This window comes from Notamacropus eugenii, chromosome 4, assembly GCF_028372415.1.
Source record: "Notamacropus eugenii isolate mMacEug1 chromosome 4, mMacEug1.pri_v2, whole genome shotgun sequence".
NCBI lineage: Eukaryota > Metazoa > Chordata > Mammalia > Diprotodontia > Macropodidae > Notamacropus > Notamacropus eugenii.
In genome coordinates, this window is record NC_092875.1 from 131926062 (window position 1) to 131950837 (window position 24776).

Consider the following 24776-nt stretch of genomic DNA (forward strand, 5'->3'; position numbering starts at 1 on the left):
GGAAGAAAGGAGAGAAGTTGGAATTCAAAGTGTTAGGGATGATTGTTGAGAACTGTTTTTGCATACAACTGGGAAATAAGAAATGCATGTAATGGGATATAGAAACCTATCTTGCCTACAAGAAAACAGATAAGAAGCACATACGGAAAGGGAGGGGTGTTATAGAAGGGAGGGCATATTGAGGGAATGGGTAATCAAAGTTCAAAGCATTTTGGAGTGGTGGAAGGAGAGAGAGGGAGAAAATTTGGAACTCAAAATTTTGTGGAAATGAATGTTGAAAACTAAAAATACATAAATAAACATTAAAAAAGAACTACTTTTGCAGCATCCCATACGATTTGCTAGGTTGTCTCATTATTGTCATTCTCTTGAATGAAGTTGTCGATTGTTTTTATGATTTGTTGTTTAACCCACTCACTCCTTAAGATTAAATTATTTAGTTTCCAATTAAGTTTTGGTCTATCTTTCCATGGCCATTTATTACAAATAATTTTTATTTCATTGTGATCTAAGAAGGATTCATTCGTATCTCTGCCTTCCTGCATTGGATTGTGAGGTTTTTATGCCCTAGTACATTGTCAGTTTTTGTATATGTTCCATGTAACACTGAGAAAAAAGTATATTTCCTCTATCCCATTCAATTTTCTCCACAGATCTATCATATACACCGTATTCTCAGTGTTATTCACCTCATTATATTCTTTCTTGTTTATTTTTAGGTCAGATGTATCAAGTTCAGAGAAGGGGAAGTTGAGGTCCCCCATTAGTAAAGTTTTGTTGTTTGTTTCTTCCTGTAACTCCCTTAACTTCTCTTTTAAGAATTTGCATCCTATACCACTTGGAGCATATATGCTTAGTAATGATATTGCTTTCTTGTCTGTGATGCCTTTAGCTGAATATGGTTTCCTTCCTTATCTCTTTTGATTAGATCTATTTCTGCTTTTGCTTTGTCTGAGATTAGGATTGCTAGCCCTGCTTTTTTATTTTTACATCAGTTGAAGCACAACATATTCTGCTCCAATCTTTTACCTTTACCCTGTGTGTATCTCCCCGTTTCAAATGTGTTTGTTGTAAACAACATATTGTTGGATTATGGTTTTTAATCCATTCTCTTATATGTCTCCATTTTATGGGAGAGTTCATTCCATTAACATTAACAGTTCTGTTTACTATGTGTGTGTTTCCCTCCATCCTCTTTCCCCCTATTTATGCGTTAAGTTCTCCCTTCTCCCTTCCCCTCCACAATAGTTTTCATTTTTGGCCACTGCCTCCCTCAGTCTTCCCTCCCTTCTATCAGCCCCCCTCCCTTTTATTCCCCTTTAGCTTGACTATATCTTCCCTACCTTTTAGTGTCCCCTCCCTTTTCTTTCCTCCTTCCCCACCTACTGACTATAGAGCTTGTTAGATTTCTATACTTAACTGAGGTTGTTGTTCCCTCCTTTAACGTAATCAGATAAGTACAAATATCAAACAATGCTCATCTCCCTCCACTCTTTCTATGTACTGTAATATAATTTTTTGCCTCTTCCTGTGATGTAATTTACCATTTTCTAACTCCTCCTTTTAACATCTCCTGTTACAATTCCTTCACATCCTTCAATCACATTTTTGTCATCACATCATTTACTTTATAACCGCTCCCTCTGTCTATGTATATCCCTTTTGTATATCATGATAAATATACCATTCTCAAGATTGCCAAGTATCATCTTCCCTAATAGGGATGTAAACAGTATGCCCATATTGAATAACAAGTTTTTTCCCCCATTTTTAACTTTTAATGCCTCTCTTGAGAAGTGTTTGAAGATCAAATATTCTATTGAGCTCTGGCCTTTTCATCAGGAAGGTCTGGAAGTCCCTTATTTCATTGAATGATCATCTCCTTGCCTGAAATATTATGTTCAACTTTGATGGGTTATTGATCCTTGGTTGTAGTCCCAGCTCCTTTGCCTTACAGAATATCATATTCCAATTCCTTCTATGTTTTAATGTAGAAGCTGCAAGGTTCTGTGTGATCCTGACTGTAACTCCTCAATATTTCAATGATTTCTTTTTGGCTGTCTATAGGATTTTCTCCTTCACTTAATAGTTCTGGAATTTGACAATGATATTCTTTGGTGTTATTAGTTTGGGACCGCTCTCAGGAGGTGAACGATAGATTCTTTAAATGACTATTTCACCCTCTGGATCTAGGACTTGTGGGTAGTTTTCTTTGATTTCTTGGAAGATATTCTCCAGGCTACTTTTTTCAAGCTGGCTTCCTGGTAGACCAGTAATTCTTAGATTTTTCTCTCTTCTATCTATTTTCTGGGTCAGTTTTTTTCCAATTGGATACTTTATGTTTTCTTATAATTTTGCATTCTTTTGATTCTGCTTGACTGATTCTTCATGTCTCATAGAGTCATTAGCTTCTAGTTATGCAATTTTAATTTTTATCAGGTTCTTTTCTTCAGTTAGTTTTAATACTCCCTTTTCCATTTGTCCAATTTTCCTTTTCAAGGAGCTGTTCTCTTCAGTGATTTTTTTTTCATATTTTTAAAATCATTAGCCGTTTTTTTTTAAAAATTTGGCTTTTAAAATCCTTCTTCAGCTCTTTCAAGAGTGCTCTTTGTGCTTCTGATCAGTTCATAATCCCTTTTGAAATTTCAGATGGGAGTACTCTTCTACCTGCCCAATTCTATATTTTTAAATTTATTATACTTTTATTTTGCTTTTTTTGCACTGTACTATCCAGTTAAATATGGCTTCTAGGTCTTCTTCATTTTCCTTTGTATTTCTAAGTAATATTTTATCTTTCATAATAGTATGTACAATAATTTTTAACGTTCTTTTCTATTTTTAAATTTCTGGATCCAAGTCCTGTCCTTTCTCTCCCACCCCATTCCTTAGATGGAAAGCTATTTTATATGCATCATACATATGCATTTATATAAGGCATTTCCATATTATTCATTTTGTGGAAGAAAACTCAAACAAATATGAAGATATAGGAAGGAAGGAGAAGAAAGAAAGAGAAAGAAGGAAAGGAAGGAATAAAGGAAAGAAGAAGGAAGAAAGGAAAATAGGATGTAAAAAAATTGTATGCTTAAGTCTGCAACCAGAGAACATCACTTCTTTCTCTGGAATCAGCATGTTTCATCATTTCCTATTGTATTGGATCCCTGTGTTGCAGAGAATAGCTAAGTCCTTAATAGTAGTCCATTATATGATATCACTGCTACTGTTTACAACATTCTCCTGGTTCTGCTGACTTCACTTCGTAGCAGTTCATGCAATTCTTTACTGGTTCTTCTAAAACCATCCTACTCATCATTTCTTATAGCATAATATTATTGCCTTACAATCATATACCACTACTTTTTCAGCCATCACCACACTGATTGGCATCCCCTCAATATATAATTCCTCTGATGAACCCCACTCTATTTGTACCCCAGTGAGACAGTCCTACGCACACTATCTTCAAACTTGTTGTGGAGTGGCAAACTGTTTTAACTGCATTCTTTTCTTGGTTCTGCTGCTCCATAACTCATTTTAAAGCATTATTTTAATATTGTTGGGTGGATAACTTGGGAGAGCTCAGGTGAGTTCCTGCCTTTATTCTGCCTTCACTCTTCAATAAACTTTTGTCCTTCTTTTTCCATTTGGCCAAATATATCTTTTAGAGCTCTTCTCTACAGTGATATTTTCTGCTTCATTTAGCATTAGGTCAATTCTATTTTTAAGAAGTAATTTTCTTCAGTATTTTTCCCCTATGGCTCTTTTCCTAGGCTGTTAATTCTCTTTACATGATTTTATTGCATCACTCTCATTTCTTTTCCCAGTTTTTCCGCCATCACTCATCTCTTCCAGGACTTCTTGCTGTTCTTAGGTCCAATCAGCATTTTTCTTTGAGGCTCTCTTTTTCAGCTGTTTTCACATTGTTGTCTTCGAAGTTTATGTTTTGATCTTCCCTGCCAGCATAGTAGCTTTTTATAATTAAGTTCTTTTTGTTTTTCTTGTTCACTCGTTTTTCTAGTCTATTTCTCAATTTTGTGTATTAAAGTAGGGCTCTGTTCTCTTGTGGATGCAGAGACATTGCTCAAAGTTTCTGGCTTTTTTGTTCTACCATTTTTACAACTAGTTCTGTAGCTACAAGTTTTCAGTAGTTCCAAGTTGGTGTTTTCTTGGGAGAGCTGCTGTTCCTCAGTCCCTGGTCTGTGCTCTGGTCTTTAACTGGCAAGAATTTTGCTCCACTGCAAGTGCACATGCTAATGTTCTTTTTGGCCCTGGAATTATGACCAGTGTCCCGGTTCCATTGTGACTGATCATGACTGCTTCTTTCAAACCTAGAACTGTTTGTGAGCAGTAGTATTGCCAATCAGCACCACTTGCACTCAGTTACAGCAAAATTTCTTCTGCAATCACTTTCTTACCCATTGCCTGACTCCCTTACCTTCTCTGGACTGATATCTGTTGTTACTGCTGCTGCTATTGTGGTCACCTCCAAGGTCTACTACTGGTACTCTCAAAATGCTCTTGACTTGTACCCACCTCAGGATTACAGACCTCTTATGTAGACATCTAAGTTGTCTTAGGGTAGAAAAATGTCTCCCTCTAACTTTTTCTTGGCTCTGCTGCTCCAAAATGTGATTGAATCGTTTGTTTACAGTTGCTTTGCAAAGGAATTTTGGGACAGTTTAGCTGGTTCCTGCCCTGTATTCCATTATCTTGGCTCCCTCTATTGGCTGTCTCAGCCCATTCCACCATTACTACTATGGCATCTAAGCAGATTACAATAAAATGTATATTTCTATCTGAAAGTTTTTCTATGTCTACATTTCCAATCATTTAATATTTTTCCAATACTTCCAGATCAACCTGGCCAAAAGAGTATTTATTTTTCATTTGAAGACTGCCCTCCATTATAAATCCCATTTGTATAAATGGCACTTTCATTTTTCCAATAACTCATCTTCAATAATATAAATAATCATATTTGAATCCCCATTGTATTTTGTCACTACATGTGATATATGCCATATCCTGGTGCTTCTACTTCAACAATATTTCTCAACTATGTATTTTCTTTCATATGTCTTCTATCACTTTGTTTCCTTCAAGAATTTGTTACCCATTGGTTGGAGAATTACATTAACTTTTCTCTCTAATTTTTTCACAATCTAATCTGTTTCAATGAGCCACTGCCAGATTAATCTTCCCAGTGCACAACTGTGTGTATCATAGAATTTCATGTTTGAGAAAATCCATGGAGATTATCTCTATATTTCAGATGAAAATTTTCCTCTAAAAATACTTGTAAAATTTTGTTAGAACAGTTTCAGACAAAGACTCCAGTGATGGGTAACTTGGACAATAATCCGCTGATTTATTTTGTTCCTTATGTTTTCCCCATATTGGTCTCACTATCTCAATTCTCTCCCCAGTTTCACCCATGTTTCACAAGACTGACAAAATTATTTTAATAATGCATAATTCTGACAAGTTCAATGTTTAATTAACTCCAGTGGCTCCCTGTTACCTCCTGAATCAAATATAAATTACTTTGCTTGGCATTTGAAGCTCTTCACCACTTGGCCACAACCTGAATGGGAGTATTACTATACAATAATTACCACTGCTTACTCTTCTTTTTTCCCATAATTAGATTGAACGTTGGCCTAATTAGATTCAACTTCTTCCTTTTCCTTGTACTCAATTATCATTCCTTTGTCCCTGTTGACTTGTGCAAGCATTCACCTCTTTGCCACCTATGCAAGGCTTACTTCACATCTCAAGTAAAGCTCTACTAATGGATGAAGTATCCTCTGATCCCTGGTTCCTAGAGAATCCTTTTACAAAACTATCTTGTTGTATCTATATACATTTAGGAATCCATGTGTATATATACTTATATATATATTTAGGAATTCATATATGTATACACACAAAGGTATATATATGTGTATTTGTGTGTGTGTGCTTATATAGATAGTATATCTATTTATATGTATATAGATAAACGTGTGTATATGTATGTACACATATACATATATATGTATATACATGTAGTTTTAATAGAAGAAAAACTTCTTAATATGGAAATTATTTTATTTTTGTCTGTTTTAAAAGTCTACAGCACAGAGCAATATTTGCTAAATAATGTTGTTGAGCCATGTCTTACTCTTCATGACCCCATTTGGAATTTTCTTGGCAAAGATTCTCGAATGATTCGCCTTTTTCTTCTTCAGCTCCTTTTACAGATGAGAAACTAAGGCAAACAGGCCTGCTGCTTGCCCAGGGTCACAGAGCTTATAAGTGTCTGAGGACAGATTTGAATTCAAATCCTCCTGAATCCAGAACAGGCACTGCATCACAGCAGATACTTTGTAATTGCTTGTTAATTGATAGAGCAGAGCAAAATCTGCCTCACTGTAACTGCTATACTTTCAGGCTTAGTAGAACAAATCTAATTTATCTTCCACATCATAACTCTCAAAATATGTCAAAATGTTATCTTTTTCCCTTATGTGGTAAATATGTCCAGTACCTTTAACAGATTTGCATACTCCACATTCCATATTCATCCTAGACCCTCATCCTTCAATAATGTGACAAATTTTTGATGAATTTCCTATAATGTGGTTCCTATATCTTACACAATGCTTCCTATGTGGTATGTCCAGGTTAAACTGCAGAAGAACCGTCACTTTAGTTGCTATGTTGACATTCCAAATGTAACCTGATCTTATAGCATGTTTTTTTGATAATTTGTTAATTACTAAATTTTTAGCTAATATTGAACTTGCGTTTTCATAAAGGCCCCCAAATCTTTTCATAATAACTGATACCTTGGTATGCCTATCTTATCTTGCACTTTTATGTTGACATGAGTTTTCATCTAAATATAATACTTCATAGTTAATCAAATTTAATTCACCTCATACTGCCTTTCATGAATCATTATATTATGTCCAACACTTGTTGCATTTTGACTCCATCTTACAATATTTTATGTATGCAAACATATATTAGTGCATTGTCATGTTTTAAAAATGTGTTCTATGATTTCACCTGAGTCATTAATTTATTAAAAAATTATTATAATACATAGCATAGATCTCTGAGTTGTATTCCTAAAGACCTTACTTCTCTTGATTTTTAAATTCCTGCTACTGGTTTTTATTTTATTTTTTTCTAAGTGGGAGATAGTCCTTCTTTTCAGATAATATAAGAATTAAGACTTGTACCCTTTTTCCTTTTCTCCATTTGATGTTGTTATCATTCCATTCACCCCAAGCACTGGATATGTTATATTTTTTTTTAACTCATTCTTTCTGTTAATGAAATGCAGATATATCTCATTTGTATCCTTTACTTCATTTCTAACCTTAGCTCATTCTTTGGGTGAGCTGTATGATGAAGATGCTGTAGCAATGTACCTGAAATTAAGGAGACATGAATTCAAATAGTAACTTAATACCCATGTGACCTGGGCATGTCCCTTAATCTTTGTTTGCTTCAGTTTTCTCAAGTGTGACATGGGGGAAATAACAGTTCTTTTCTCACAAAGTTGTTATAAGGATCAAATGAGATAATATTTGTAAAGTATTTATTATTGTGCCTGGAAAATTGTGCTTAATAAATGGCTTGTTCATGACCTATTTTCCTTCCTTCTTCCTTCCTTTTTCCTTCCTTCTTTTTTCTTTCCTTCCTCCTTCCTTCTATCCTAAGAGTTAGTCTTCTGACATTATGCAGAAAGTAATAAATGGCATATTTATAGGATAGGATAAATAGCAACATGAGTTTATTTAAAAACCAATTTTACATTTTAAGATGGTTCAGAATTTTATTAAAAGAAGTACAATTTGTAGGTGAGGACAAACACACGATGCTTAGACAGTCAAGGAAAGTAGAGTTGAAAATTATGTCATATTTAGATTTTTTTATTTGAACATTTAACCATTTTTGTTCTCTCTTCTCTTTTTCTCCTCACTCTTATTAAATATACATAGGTGTGTGTACACAGCTGCATGAATATAGCTGTCAGGCTACCTAAATATATGGAGAATTGGGTTTTATTTTCTGATGATTTTTATTATTTATTCTTTAATGAGATGACTTTTCCCTCAACATGTTAGAGATAGTTTCTAAACCTTTTTAAGGACAAATGGAAAGTTCTTCTTTCTAAGCTTCAGAATTTAAAAATCCTTTAGAACTTCATTTTTTTTCTTAAAACTAACCAATTAAACCCATGACATCAGCATCTAAAATATGAAGAAATACTAGACACTTTTTCTTACATACCTTTTGTATTTTTTCCTTAGCAGATGGTCTTCCTTATTTTTATTTTCTTTCCTTCTTCTTATCTAAATGTCCCTACCTGAGACAGATGGATAAAGATAATTAATTGGCATCCAAAACACTACTGTTGCAAAGTGTTCTTGTCAAATCTGTAAGAGTTTTCTTTTCATGTCCTTCAAGTTCCACTAATGGCCTTAAAGCAACACATTCCTTTAAAAATTTGCCAGTGACATTCCTATCCAGAATGCATAGCATTTTGTTTTCTAACAGATATTATTACTTTGGTATTCATTCAACTTGGGTATCCTTTTCTTAAACTTATACTTCAGAGCACCTGTACTGTTAATCTAAAACTTTGAGCTCATGCATGTGACAGTTGTTGTTGGGAGTATGCCCAAATAAGTTTTAACAGAGCATGTTGAGTGACTGATATATTATTTAATTTGGAGCAAATTTCAGGAAATCTTTTTGGTCCTATGTGATAACTTTATTGTCCCTGGACAAATTTAAGAGAGAAATTTCTCAGAGGTATTTAAGAAAGATAAATCAGTCAAGTTGGACAGTAGAAGCTGTTAGAAGTGATTAGACTGGACGGAAGATGGGTAACCTAAATATGCAAGGGTGAGTGATGTAAATAACGGATATAAGTAATGCTTATTAGAACTTAGCTGAATTCATTTTTGAAGACTTTTCAAAACAAAAATTTTGAATGAGTCATCAACCCTGAATAAACCAACTTCAATATCTTTGGGGAGTCTTTCAAAAATTTTGGAAAGCATAATACCAAAGAGATCCTATTCAATATTTTAGTATGCATAAGTAGTTATCATTTGATATGTTCTTCCATCTTTTAATGTTATGTTTATTAGTATATCTTACCTTTGTAATCACATTTTTCTAATCCTACTTCATGTAGTGATTAAGAGAAAACAAACACAATTCAACATAATTAACACATTAATTGTATCTGAAAATATATATATAATCTTCTACAACCATGGTGAACCGCCCATCCTGAAAGAAGGGGATGAATTTTATTAACCATCTCTTCTTCAGGGGCAAATTGGGTTATTTTAATTACGATATGATACTGTTTTTGCTGTGCTGCTGCTGTTATTCATATTTCAGTTGTTGTAGTCAATATTTGTCATTTTCTTTGTTCTGCTCATTTTGAAATGCTTCAGACCTTTTAATATTTCCCATACTTCTCATTAATTCTTCACATTAATTGTTTCATTTAGCACCGTAGTATTCATATACCAGTACTCATTAGGCTATTTTCCAGATTGAGGGGCATTGCCTGATCTTTTCGTATCCACTGTAGAAGCTTACCATCTTATCTTCTAACCAGCTAATAAAGTATATTACTTTTACAATTCAATATTCATTATTTATTCAAAATAATAGTAATAATAATAGTCAGAATTTATGTAGCTCTTTTTATTTGACAAAAAACACTTAAGGCTTACAATAATGTGTACAGGATGACAGAAGAACTACTAATATTATGGTATTTTGTGCTTAGTATAATGATAAGCTAATTCTTGATCAAACTGCTGAAGTCCTCTTGGATTTAATTTTCTTTTCTCTAAAAACACAGGGAGTGGGTACAGGAATAAATGGCCCATCAGATTCCTCTCCCAGTTCTATATCTATGATCCTATGATTGCTTTGCAAATCAATGCAGTCATTATTTTCTAGTATCTAGGAGAGCTGAGATAGAGAGATGATGGAAAAAGACAGAACACAGCACTAAATATATACATATGTATATTTATACACTCACATATGTATGTATATATGTGTGTGTATAATATGCACGCACACACACACATATATATGTATGTATATATGTATATGAAATCATTTGAGGTGACCTCTTGATAAAAGGGGGAGTAATAGTTATAGAACAAATCCATAACATATAGTAATATATAAGGAGACATGGAAGGAATCACAAATTCAAAATAATAGTTATGAAAACAAAATATCAAAGTTGACAACATAATAGTGATTTATTAATCTCATTTGAGAATAAATCAACTAAGTTTAGAAGAAAGAAATGAGGTCTTAATAAACATGTTCCTAAGCTTCAAGTCAATAACTTGTCAAATAGTGCATAACATTTGATTTCTCTTACCTTCTGAAGCAGCAAAATGAAGAATAAAGTAAATAACATGGGTTGAGAGGAATCATTTATAATAGTGTATGTGGGAAACAAAATAATTTCACTTACAATTTAACCAAAATATATATTTTTTTTAATTTTCTCAAACTTACTGCCCTATAATATACAACAACTTCTTATACAGTGAAGTCAAGAGGAAGACGTTTTGTTTTCAGATTTGAATTGCTTGGCTTACAGATGTTAGAAATAAAAGGATAGCGATAGAACAAATAGAAATAGGAGAAAACTAACATAGCGACTTAGGGGGAACACATAAAAGTAACACAAAGGGCATACTGAAAACTGTTTGATGATGAAAGAAAAGCAGAGGGTGAGGAATAAAAGGAAATACAAAAAAAAAAGTTAGCATTGTATTTGTAATTATCAACTTGTTTACATAAATGTTCTGCCAGTTCCTCTCAAATGAAACTAAGCAATGGAAAAAAAAAATCAGTGGAATGCAGAGAAATATTCATAGGCTTTTAAAAATGTCCACTGTGAAGAAAATAAAGGCTATAAAAACCCACACTGCATGGATGTGATGCATTTTACTTACCTACCACCATTATTATTTTCAGCTGTGTTTTGTCATGCCAGCCTAAGATTGTATTGGTTCTTAAACTTTTTTTTAAAGCATGTTTTCACCACATCACTAATTACAAAGGATATTATTTAAGAAAGAGGAAAGGGAGCTAAACTGTCTCCATCTGTTCCAAATATCTCATTAAAGTTTATCTATGGTATTTTGCTGTGTAACTATTTAGACACAAAATTAGACCAAAGCATATTTTATATTGGCTGGCAAGCAGTAGGAGTTTTAAAGAGTGGAGGAGTCTGTGGAGATGTCTGATGTTCTTTCTTAAAATCACAGGGGAGCCCCAGGCACTATATTTATTAAGGCAGAAAACTCTTTAGATCAGAGGGGCAGGAAAATTGTCTACCAAAAGCCAATACACACAACACATTTTATATGCATTCTCCTTACTCCACAAATGCTGAAGGTACAAGCTCTAATCTGGGAATTGCTTAGGTAAGGTTTGTTGGGCTTATTTGCTCCTGAGGACAATAGACATCATACTGATTTAATACTTCTTAGAAAGAATAATACAAAATAACTTTAATGATTGGAGAAAGAAAGCAATTTTGGTGAGAAATTTTTGGCCCTACGTGCATTACTTTAACTCAGAATATGACAACATTTATTTAGAGCCAGAAGAGACTTTAGAAGCTATTGAGTTCCACTCCATAATTTTACAGCTGAAGAAATGGAGGCACAAAAAATATAAATGGCTTTCTTAGAACCACACAACTCAAGGTTGTGAGGTAGAATTTCGCTCTAAATTATCCTGACCCAAAGGCCCTATCCACTACACCTTTCCACTGCTGTTGGTACACTAGAAGGTATCTTGAATGTTTCTAGAAGTGTTACTGCCTTTATGGAGTAGTGATCTAATTTCCTAATCTTATGTGTGTTCATCCTTCGTTGCTGAAGAAGACCAAGCCATCAGAGAAATAATGACATGACTTACACTTGACTTTGCTTTGGTGAGGGAGGGCTGTGCTAGTCACCAGCTTCACTTCTCCTCCACTCATCTGAATCCAGTGACCAGATATTCATCAGGATGACTGGACTTGACCCAGAATGAGGCAATTGGGGTTAAGTGCCTTGCCCAAGGTCACACAGCTAGTGAGTGCCAAGTGTCTGAAGTGAGATTTGAACTCAGATCCTCCTGACTCCTTCACTGGTATTCTATCCACGGCACCACCTAGCTGTCCCTAATCTTATAGTGTATCTATTGTTATTCTGTATAAAGTCAAACCAGTTGCACAAAATTCATAAGTATTTGAGTTGATATGCTAAGTATAAGCAACTCCTATTGTATGAACTCCTTCTATCATAAATAGATATTGCAACTCATATTAGTCACCTAGCACTTGTTAATTGATTATTGTGAGTTAGGTTTTTTAAGATGTGTTGAGAAGACAAAGAACATCAAAAAAGTCTGGAACTCCTAGTTTAAATCACAGAGATTTGCCTGAGATACATAATCATTAAGTAATTTGTACAGCATTAAACAGGTGGTATCATAGGTGATATTTGTACCCACATCTTTCTCATTCAAAGTGCAGGACTCCATCCACTACTATGGACTGTTGCTATAGGCAAATGGAGCTATCAAGTATACATTATCTAACTTAACCTCCATAACTGAAAGAAGAAGAAACTTAAGGTGCATGGACGTATTGAATTTTGAATTGAGAATGAAAGGATCAAAAGAAGAATGACCTTTTTGTGCCTGGTGCTATGGTTAAAGGTTTTACAAATTTTACCTCATTTGATTCTCCAGTACTGCAATTAATATGCCACCAACTGCCTCCATTGCAATGGTGGTAATCTTTAACACTTTGACTCTCTATTAAATTTGGATATTTCCTAGATTGCTTAAGTATCCAGAAACCTAGGAAATATAGTTAACACATATGAGAGGTGAGGATCATTATGTATATAAAAATTGAGGATGTATTTTGTTGTTACATCTCATGAATCTGAATCTTTTGTGAAGTACTTACATAGCTGGTAGAGATAAAAAAGAAGAAACCACAAACACCCTCACATTCCTAGTTACCAATCAGTCTGAGGTTTTCAGTGATGTTTTGTGAGTTGAAAGTATTGTGGAGTGAGGTAAGACTAGAGTCAAGAATAACCAATAAGAGTATTGTTATTAATTATGTTACAGCTGATAAGAACCTGAAGTCCTGAAATAGTGATTATGTGAGTAGAGAGAAAAGATCGGATGTGAGAAATGTCATGAATATAGAAATAGCAGGATCTGGCAATTTTTTTGGATTTTTAGATTGGGGTTGATGGAAAATTGAAAGATAATACCAAGTTTGAAAATCTGAGAGGGAGAGTTTTAGAGATATACAGATGTGTATAAAAGAAATAAGATTAGAGAAGAAAGTTCTGTATTCTTCCCTATAAAGACTCCAAAAACCTAAAAATAACTTTAATTCATCGAAACAATGAAACTTAAGCAAAGAATAAAGGGACATTTCTGATATGGACCAACATATTGATAGCAGTGCTAGTAAAAGCAAAGATCAGCAATAAAGGTAGTTGTCCATTGATTGGTGAATAACTTATAAAACATGGTAAATTAACGAAATGAAGTCATGATATCTAGAATTTATATGGTGCTACAAGGTTTACAAAGTGCCTTACGTATATAACCCCATTTTATCTTTACATCTATCTTGTGTGGTAGATATGATTATCCTAATTTTGAAGATGAGGAAACTGGGGTATTAAGTGACTTGCTCAGTTGTTCACAGAGGTTCTAAATGTCTAAGGAAGAATTTGATATCAGGTGTTCCTGATTCTGTCTAGAACTCTAACTATTTTATCACTTAGTATTCCTCTACTAAGACAATTTATGAATATGAAGATTACAAAGTAGCATGGGAATATATATATGTATATGTATGTGCACATATATATAAAGCAATGAAAAATTTGAACTAATATATACTGTGAGTATAATAATGCAAATGGAAAGAAAAAATAAAAAAAATAAATGTTGTATAATTGTAACTAAACTTATCACCAACAGGGAAGGATTTTTCTTTTCTTTTTTGCAAAGGAGGGAGGCAATGGTACAGGATGATTGGATGCATAAATTATCATACTTGGGTAATATGTTGGTTATTTGCACAAATTCGCTTCTCCCTATCTCTCCTTAATTCTGTCTCTTTTTGTCTCTGTCTTTGTTTCTCTGTTTTTTTCTCTCTCTCTCAGAAAAGACCCTCTGAAGAAGAAGGGGGAGAGGAAGAATATACAAGGTGTCTTGTAAGAATAAATCCATTTCTAAATAAATATATTTACAAACCAAAAAAATGTATTTAAACTTTTGAAAAGAAACTCAAGTGTAAAATGGTTTCTGAACTAGCATAAAAGTTTGCATTTAATAAGTCATTATGCATGTATTTTTTAATAAGAGGTCTAGAGTTCCATTTGTAGGTAGGCTAATGTTCCCTCACACATTCATTTAACAAACTTTTCTTCACTGCCTATTATTTTAAGGACAAGACCCATTCCTTTTCAGAATGAAAGGAATAATCAAAAGCATATATTCTTAATTTGCCTTTATATTGAGAATAGGACAAGACAAAATGACATTAAAGCTGTCACTTTTTTAGATTGCTTTTATTTAATAGTGTAAATTCATGGCAGAGCTTTGTAAAGGAAAAGACAAGCAAAAGTCAAACTTCATTACAAAAACCATGTTCATGAAATTTCAAGAGATTTTCAACCTACTTTCATCCAATCTCTCACTAAAACTACTGTGGGGAGTTTGTTACTCATGGACGTAGAATCTGATTTAGCACTCTATAAGTCAATAATAAATCTGTAGGAAAGGACTGTAAATTAGAAATTCAGAAATGCGTGCATAGTGTCTAATAACATAAGAGTGAGTGGTAATAACTGAGAAACTACTGGGTACCAACTTATGTTTTCATTTCATATAGATCATTGGTTTGATGTTTATATGTGCATATTTTCGTAGATATACATACACAAATATATACATATACTAATGTGTAACTAAATCTAAATAAAATACTTTAGTAGAAACAGATAAATATAGGGTAATAAGAATGTTTCTTTATTTTATCTTTAAACTCTTGTACTCTTTCTCAATCCTGCCTTTGATTTAAAGGCAAAAAAGGGCAAAGGTACTGACTTTTGTTTTATTGAACTCCCACCCCCTTCTCCGCCCAAAAGAAAATAGAGAATAATTCCTACTAGGAAGAGCATCTTTGGTTGTACAGTACATTTACAAGTGACATTTCTAAATGGAATATTAAGGAAACGATCTTTTTGTTTACTTAAAAAAATCTTAATTACAATTTGGAACAAGTTTTCAAAAATGAAGTTCAGAACTCATCTGCCAAAATTGAGAGATCCTTCTTTTAATAGCATACATTTGTATTAGGGACAATATTTTCTTGATGATTAGGGTAAGAAGAGATTCGGACCCTTTCCCCAAGTTTAGATCTGAGGAACATATCTACAGAATTACAAGGGAAAGGAAATGGTACATTGGGTATCTTCAGAAAGGAAAAATCTACTAACTGGGTAGGTGAGGGTGGAATAGCATAGCATATATTAGTCCTTGGAGAAAGAAAGAAAACATTTACATTGAAACGATTTCACCTTACCATTCTTATATCACAGATACATAAGCAAGGAGTGATAACAATGTAAAAAATCATATGTGATCCTGATGTCACCAAAGAATAGTCAGTCCCAGTAGATTTGAAAAAAAAGATCATCTAACTCAAATCTTTCTCAGTCTTTTATATTGGTGTGATTTTTTTTTTTTTCATTTCACCAATATCGTTAGAATGAAAAGCAATGAACATAATTTTAGATTGAAGGAAATCAATTCTGAACTCATGTTCAAAGTCCTAGGATCAAGAAACATCTTCATTTCAATCATGATTTCTGAACAGTAAACCAAAAGGAAAATGAACATTCTCTCCCATCCAAAAGATTGCCAGAAAAGACATCCTAATATTGTGGAACTTGTGTTATATAATAGTCAATTTGTTACTTAAAGGGAATTTCATTAATAAATAGTAATTAGGCATACAAATCAGCAAGCTTGCTGAATTAAAGAAAATGGAGCCAATTATCCAAATAATTTGAGCCAACTATTTTTAAATTGATTTTTTTTTATTTTTCATAGAATATATTTTTCTTATTTTGGGGTGTTGACTGATAATAGAGTGAGATAAAAGTACAAGGAGAAAGATCTGATAAATCATTTAGATAGTTTTCCTCAATATTTTTACTTACAAGTTTTGACCTGAGTTGCCCTAAACTTCAGTAATACAAAACCATTGAACTTAAATACTTCAGTCTGCACCTTGTAAGGTAAGAATAAATAATAATTTTTCAAGTTGGCCAAGTTGGCTGTTCAATCTAACTAAATTTCAATGAATTTTCTTTCAATGTGCCACATTCCTTTTATATTAGACAGTCATGAACTATGGATCACTGGGGAATATATTCTAATCAAGAATCCAATGGATTATTAATAATCCAAAGAGGACAAGGACAAGGACAGGACAAGAAGTTGGTTTTGTATCCTGTTTCTAGAAGTAATACAGTCCAAAATGATGTATACATTTCCAAATCCTATGCCAGCATCTTTCAGAACAGATATCAGGAACGTGCAAGTTTTGTTTGTCTGATTTTCTAGATGCTTATATAAATTTTTGTAGACATTAGAAAATCCTAGCAGCTGCCATGACCAGCACTTTATCATAAAAGCAAAATGAGTGAATATTTTATGATCTATGCATATTAATGGCGGCAAAGAACTGGAAACTGAGGGAATGTCCATCAGTTGGGAAATGGCTGAATAAGCTGTAATATATGATTGCGATGAAATGCTATTGGGCTTTAAGAAAAGATGAGCAAAGTGCTCTCAGAAAAACCTGGAAAGACTTACCTGAACTGAAGCAAAGTGAAATGAGCAGAGACAGGAGAACACTGTAAACAGTAACAGCAATATTCTATGATTATCTATGAATAACCTAGCTATTCTTTTATTTATTTATTCATTCATTCATTTACTTATTCATTTACTTGTTTGTCTGTCTGTCTGTTTATTTGTTTATTTTAGATTTTCAACATTCATTTCCACAAAATTTTCGGTTCCAAATTTTCTCCCCATCTCTCCCCTAACCCCAACTCAAAATGTTAAGCATTCTAATTACCCCTACCACTGATCTGCCCTGCCTTCTAACATCCCTCCCTTCCCTTAACCCCATCTTCTCTTATGTCCTGGAGGGCAAGATAAATTTCTATACCCCATTACCTGTATTTTTTATTTCCCAGGTGTATCCAAGAACAATACTCAGCAGTTCTTCCTAAAACTTTGAGTTCCAACTTCTCTTCCTTCCTCCCTCCCTACACATTCCCATTGGGAAGGCAAGCAATTCATTATAGGCTATATATGTATAGTTTTGGAAATGACTTCCATAATAGTCACGTTGTGTAATACTAACTATATTTCCCTCCATCCTAGCATGTCCCTCATTTCTTCTATTCTCTCTCTTGACCATGTCCCTCCCCAAAGGTGCTGACTTCTAATTGCTCCCTCCTCCAATTGCCCTCACTTCCATCATCCCCCTCGACTCTGTTTATCTCCTCCTCCCCCACTTTCCTGTATTGTAAGATAGGTTTTAATACCAAAATGAATGTGTATGTTACTCCTTCCTTGAGTCAAATGTGATGAGAGTAAGCTTCACATTTTCCCTCTCACCTCTCCCCCATTTCCCTCCATTGAAAAGTCTTTTTCTTGCCTCTTTTATGAGAGATGATTTGCCCATTCCATTTCCCTTATACTTTAGACAGAAATGATATCTGCAGAATTGGAAAACAATTCTGACAAAGAAATCAGTCCAAATAAGTTAGCATCATTTTTCTGGGTTTATTATACAAGATGCCAGGGGCTTCTGTTTCTTCTGAGTTCTTTCTTGTCAATTACTGAATCAAGTGTTGCAGGAAAGGAATGAAGGACCAGAATGGTATCCTATACTATTGTGATAGAACCACTTAAATGATGGTAGATACAGTATTAGTCCAAGAATCAGGAATACCTGAGTACAAATCCATCTTCAGTCACTTACTCGCTATATGATTCTTGATAAACCACTTAGCTGCTATATATATATATACATATATATGTATATATACATATACTTATATATGTATATATATACACACACATATATATACATATATATGTATATATAGCATACTATATATATTATTTAATTTATTTTTAATGTTCTCTTTTATTTTTAAATTTGAGTTTCATATTCTTTCCCTCCCTCCCACATGCGTTTCCTTGCATACAGAAAAGACAAACAATACTATTATTATTCCCTTACAGAAAATCATTTTATCCACCACTCTACCATGATCTGCAGAATATTAAACATATTAGAAAAAAAGATAGGGTGGAATGTTTTTCCTAAGACTGTCTCAAAAGTCTATCAAAAATATTAGTGAGGTTTATACCAGCAATGGTAATTAGTAGTAGAAATACGATTACTACTAGTATTACTACTACCACTACTAACTGTCATTTATATCACATTTTATGATTTAAAAAGTTTTATGTAAATCTCATTCACACAAACCTCTGTATGTTTTGTTTCCAAATATAGCTTATAAAATTGCATGACAAGCTTCTAATATTGCAACCAATAAAAGTCAGAAATGGGATTTACACCAAGATTTCAACTGATATAGTATTCTTTCTAAAATAGCCTTTTTGGACTGCATACATGTCCAGTGTGTAAATAAAGGTATGATCTATGTGTTATACTATGGAACGAACCTTGCCAGCTTCAACGGAAACAAAGAGAATAGTGATTAATGACAATGAACTCTTGATTCTTTGTTATTGGTGAAACCTTCCTTATTTGTTGACTTTGGCTTTGTTTGAATTCTGTAACTGCACCTTGTAGCAACTGTAATCTAGAATTTAGGAATTGGTATATAATAAAAAAAAAAGTTTGTGTGAGAGCACTATTTCTTCCAACATTAATCCGGGTCAAACTGGTTAAAAATAGGCCTGAAAATTCATGAAGTGTTTAATCACAACAAAAAATAATATGCTTGTGTGTTAAAGTACAATTATCTTTCTTCTAGTGTGAAGCACATTTTGCAAAAGCGAAATTGTAAATGGCTGCTGAAGGAATGAAAAGATGATTGCATTCATCATACATACATATATACATACACACAAAACATATAACCTGAACAGTACCAACATAAAATGGATGTGCCACACTTTCTAGTACAGTTATATAATGACTCATGTCACAGGCATTTCTATTGTTGCCTTATTTTTGTAGAGGCATGGATAATGACTATAAAATGATTACTTCCTCCATATAACCATGTAGTATGGACCACTAAGTACCCTGCACATAGTGTATGCTTAAGAAATATTTTTTTTCAATGAATGAATGACAGGAATTAGTCTTGAAATACAATTAATTCTTTTGAGCACCAGATAATAATTAATAATTTCAATTTAAGTTTATTTATTTTACACATTATTATGTATATGGTACATAAACAAAGTGAATAAAAGAACATTTTTACATCATTACTTTGCCTAGTAAAATAAAATAGCTTTCCTTTTTCTTCCTTATAATTCCTTTTGTGAAAAGCGATATTTTACAATTATTCTCAAATAAACTAATATATGTGTGCACACACACTCACTCACACACACATTTAAAACAAATTTCCTAAAAAGGTAATATTAATGGGAAGAATTTCTTCCCCAATATTCACTATAATTTTTCAAGTTGATTCATTCAAGAACCAAAATGTGATTTCAATGAAATTACATAAAGATCGACAGTATTTGGCTACATGGAAATTATATTTTTCTTAAATCATAGTGTTTCTCTAAGGACATTGAGAATAATGCAAAGCACCTGTTTAATTTGAAAAAAAAATAAACTATTTGAAAAGGATCGTATTATATTTGAAGTTTTGCCAGTAGTAATCCTTCAGTCTCAATGACACAAGAGTTATGCATATGCATCAAGGTCTGCAAAGTAATTAGGAGTAAGTGTACCAACATTGCACCTGTCCTTCATTTGGTCACTTAATTATAAATGATAATTTAAAGACTCAAGACAAACTGGACATGACATTACACAAGTGTATATTAATTCAGTCTTTTATAATTGGTATTTGTAGGCATCATTTTGAAATCTCTGTGGTATGATGCATGATGACACATGTTTATAAATGATAAAAATTGACATTGAAGTTGATTTTTGATGTATTGATTAAATTCTTAGAGCTAATGCAAAAACAATAAGATAAGTTAATTAAAATGAAAACTTTTTCTCTAATAACATTAAGCTTATATCCTTGAATAAGTCATTATGGTTAAAGCATGTCAGTGATCTGGTGGTAATAAAGATATTCTTGCAGAGAAAAGTATTTTTAGTTTATCAGTTTTAGAGTTCTTAAGAATATTGTTTAATTCAGAATAGTGAAGAATATAAAGTAAGGAAATTCTGGTATGAAATCTGACCATTTAATTCTCTACTAACCTCTATTCTCATATCACTAACTAATGACTTGATATCTCAGCCTCTGAATATCTAGTAGACATTAGAATATCATGATTTCTAAGAATGAAGTAATTACCTTTTCCCTAAAATCATGCCCTTTTTTAACATCTCTATTATTGACAAAAACAAAACTGAGTTCCCAATTATGAAGTATTATAACCTCAGTGTCATTCTTGACTCCTCACTTTCATTCAACCCATGTCCAGTGATTATCCAAGTCATGGTTCCTGCTTCAAAACATCTCCCATAAGTCCACTTCTCTACCCTCACAAAGCCACATCCCTGCTAAAAGTCCTTCTCACTCTAAACCTGAAGTATTGCAGCAGCTGTCTGGCTATCCTCTCTTCTTCAAGTTTCTCTCACTTAAGTCTCCTGTCAAAGTGAACTTTTATCAAATGACAAAGCACTGGTCTGCCTGTGCCCTTTCTCTACTCAAATTTGAGTGGTTTCCTATTACATTCAAGATAATGTAAAACCTGTTGATAAACTTCCAAAAGACTTCACAAACTGGCCTCTTCCAATCTTTCCAGTCTTCTTCTTTTTTTTAATACTCTTATTTTTATTTATTATTTTTTTATTTAACATTTAACATTTATTTTCACAAAATTTTGGGTTACAAATTTTCTCCCCTTTTATCCCCTCCACCCCCCAAACCCAAGCATTCTAATTGCCCCTGTGACCAATCTGCTCTCTCTTCTATCCTCCCTCTCTGCCCTTGTCTCCGTCTTCTCTTTTGTCCTGTAGGGCCAGATAGCTTTCTTTACCCCTTAACCTGTATTTCTTATTTCCTAGTGGTAAGAACATTACAGTTGATCCTAACACTTTGAGTTCCAACTTCTTTAGCTCCCTCCCTCTCCACCCCTTCCCTTTGGAAGACAAGCCATTCAATATAGGCCAAATCTGTGTAGTTTTGCAAATGATTTCCATACTAGTTGTGTTGTATAGGACTAGCTATATTTCCCTCCATCCTATCCTGTCCCCCATTACTTCTATTCTCTTATGATCCTTACCCTCCCCATGAGTGTCGACCTTGGATTGTGTGCTCCTCCCCATGTCCTCCCCTCTATACTCCCCCCCACCCTGCTTGTACCCTTGTCCCCCACTCTCCTGTATTGTGAGATAGGTTTTCCTATCAAAATGAGTGTGCATTTTATTCTTTCCTTTAGTGGAATGTGATGAGAGTAGATCTCATGTTTTTCTCTCGCCTCCCCTCTTTATCCCTCCACTAATAAGTCTTTTGCTTGCCTCTTTTATGAGAGATAATTTGCCCCAATTTCTCCCTTTCTCCTCCCAATATTTCTCTCTCACTGCTTGATTTCATTTTTTTAAGATATGATCCCATCCTCTTCAAGTCACTCTGTGCACTCTGTCTCTATGTATGTGTTCATGTGTGCATGTGTGTGTGTGTACTCCCACCCAGTACCCAGATATTGAAATGTTTCAAGAGTTGCAAATATTGTCTTTCCATGTAAGAATGTAAACAGTTCAACTTTAGTAAGTCCCTTATGACTTCTCTTTGCTGTTCACCTTTTCATGGTTCTCTTCATTCTTGTGTTTGAAAGTCAAATTTTCTTTTCAGCTCTGGTCTTTTCATCAAGAAAATTTGAAAATCCTCTATTTCATTGAAAGACCATTTTTTCTCCTGAAGTATTATACTCAGTTTTGCTGGGTAGGTGATTCTTGGTTTTAGTCCTAGTTCCTTTGACTTCTGGAATATCCTATTCCATTCCCTTCGATCCCTTCATGTAGAGGGTGCTAGATCTTGTGTTATCCTGATTGTATTTCCACAATACTTGAATTGTTTCTTTCTAGCTGCTTGCAATATTTTCTCTTTCACCTGGGAATTCTGGAATTTGGCCACAATGTTCCTAGGAGTTTCTCTTTTTGGATCTCTTTCATGCGGTGTTCTGTGGATTCCTTGAATATTTATTTTGCCCTCTGGTTCTAGAATCTCAGGGCAGTTTTCCTTGATAATTTCATGGAAGATGATGTCTAGGCTCTTATTTTGATCATGGTTTTCAGGTAGTCCCAGAATTTTTACATTGTCTCTCCTGATTCTATTTTCCAGGTCAGTTGTTTTTCCAATAAGATATTTCACATTATCTTCCATTTTTCCAATCTTCTCGCTATGTTCTGTGATATCTGTCTTTCTCATAAAGCCCTTAGCGTCCATCTGTGCCATTCTAGTTTTGAAAGAACTATTTTCTTCAGTGAGCTTTTGAATCTCCTTTTCCATTTGGCTAATTCTGCTTTTGAAAGCATTCTTCTCCTCATTGGCTTTTTGAACCTCTTTTGCCAATTGAGTTAGGCTAGTTTTCAAGGTGTTAATTTCTTCATCATTTTTTTGGTTCTCCTTTAGCAGGGAGCTGATCTGCTTTTCATGCTTCTCTTTCATCCCTCTCATTTCTCTTCCCAGTTTTTCCTCCACCTCTCTAACTTGATTTTCAAAATTCTTTTTGAGCTCTTCCATGGCCTGAGCCCATTGGGTGGGCTGGGACACAGAATCCTTGATTTCTTTGTCTTTGCCTGATGGTAAGCATTGTTCTTCCTCATCAGAAAGGAAGGGAGGAAATGTCTGTTCTCCAAGAAAGTAGCCTTCAATAGTTTTATTTCTTTTCCCTTTTCTGGGCATTCTCCCCAGCCAGTGGCTTGACCTCTGAATATTCTCCTCACACCAGCCAGCATTTGGGGACTGAGATTCAAATGCTGCTTCCCGCCTCAGGGCTTTTGGCGGGGGCAGGGCTGCTATTCAGTGTGAGAATTAAGTTCAGGTGGTCAGGTCGGGGCAGAGCCGCCTCTCAGGCTCAGTTCCCTCAGGGGGTTTATGTACAGACCTTGCACAATGGATCCAGGCTTCCGCCCGCTTGGGGAGCCCCTGTCTGCAGCCACCTCTCAGCTTCTATCTCCTGGGGGGGGGGCCCCGAGCCATGGGGGCACCCCACTCCCCTCTCGACCCGCCAAAGAGACTTCCCCACCAACCCCCATCACCTGTGGGTGGAGGGGCCCGCGCGGCTGCCGGAGACCCCGTCCCCGTAGCCCGCTCGGATCTTTTCCTTACGGTGTCGCTGTTCTCCCAGTCCGGGTGCCCAGTCCGCAGCGCAAAAGACCCCCTGCGAGAGGTTTGCAGGTCTCTCTGGAACAGAAATCTCCCTAGCTCCAATATTCCGTGGCTTCTGGGTGCAGAATTCACCGTGAGTTGGTCCCCTCTAGCCGTTCTGTGGGTTGTTGGTTCGGAGCTATGTGTATGTGCGTCTTTCTACTCGGCCATCTTGGCTCCGCCCCCCTAGTCTTCTTTTTTAAAATAGTATTTTGTTTTTACCCAAATTACATGCCAAGACAATTTTGAGCATTCATTTTCACAAGATTTTGAGTTCCAACATTTTTCCCTCTTTCCCCTCCCTTCCTGTCTTCTGAAATGCTATCATGTAAATATATATTTCTATATTAGTCATAATTGTAAAAGAAGAAAGAGATTAAAGTATTAATAAATTTTATAATTATAAATAATTAATTTAATAATATTAAATAAAATAATAAAGTGAATAAATATTTGATCTATAGTACATCAATTCTTTATCTGGATGAGTATAGCATTTTCTTTCATAAGTCCTTTGTACTTGTCTTGGATCATTGTGTTTCTATGAAGAGCTGAGCGATTCATAGCTGATGATCACACAGTGTTCCTTATATTGTGTACAATGTTTTCCAGCTTCTATTAATTTTTCTTTGCCTTAGTTCACACAAGTCTTTCCAGTAATTTCTTTCCCGAAATCTGCGGTTAATTATTTCTTATTACACAAATTTCATAACATTTATATACTGCAGCTTGTTCTGTCATTTGCCAATTGATATGCATCCCTTCAGTTTCTAATATTTTGCCCCCACAAAAAGGACTGATATAAATATTTTTGCACATATATGTTTTTCAATTTTTTAAAATGATCTTTTTAGAATACAAGCTGAGTAGTGGTATTTTTAATCAAAGAGTATGAACAGTTTGTTTCTCTGATTTGTTGTTTAACATACTCATTCTTTAGATTAGATTGCTTAGTTTCCAATTATTTTTGGTTTATCTTTCCATGGCCTTGGATTACATATAATTTTTATTGAATTATAATATGAGAAGGAAGCATTGACTATCTCT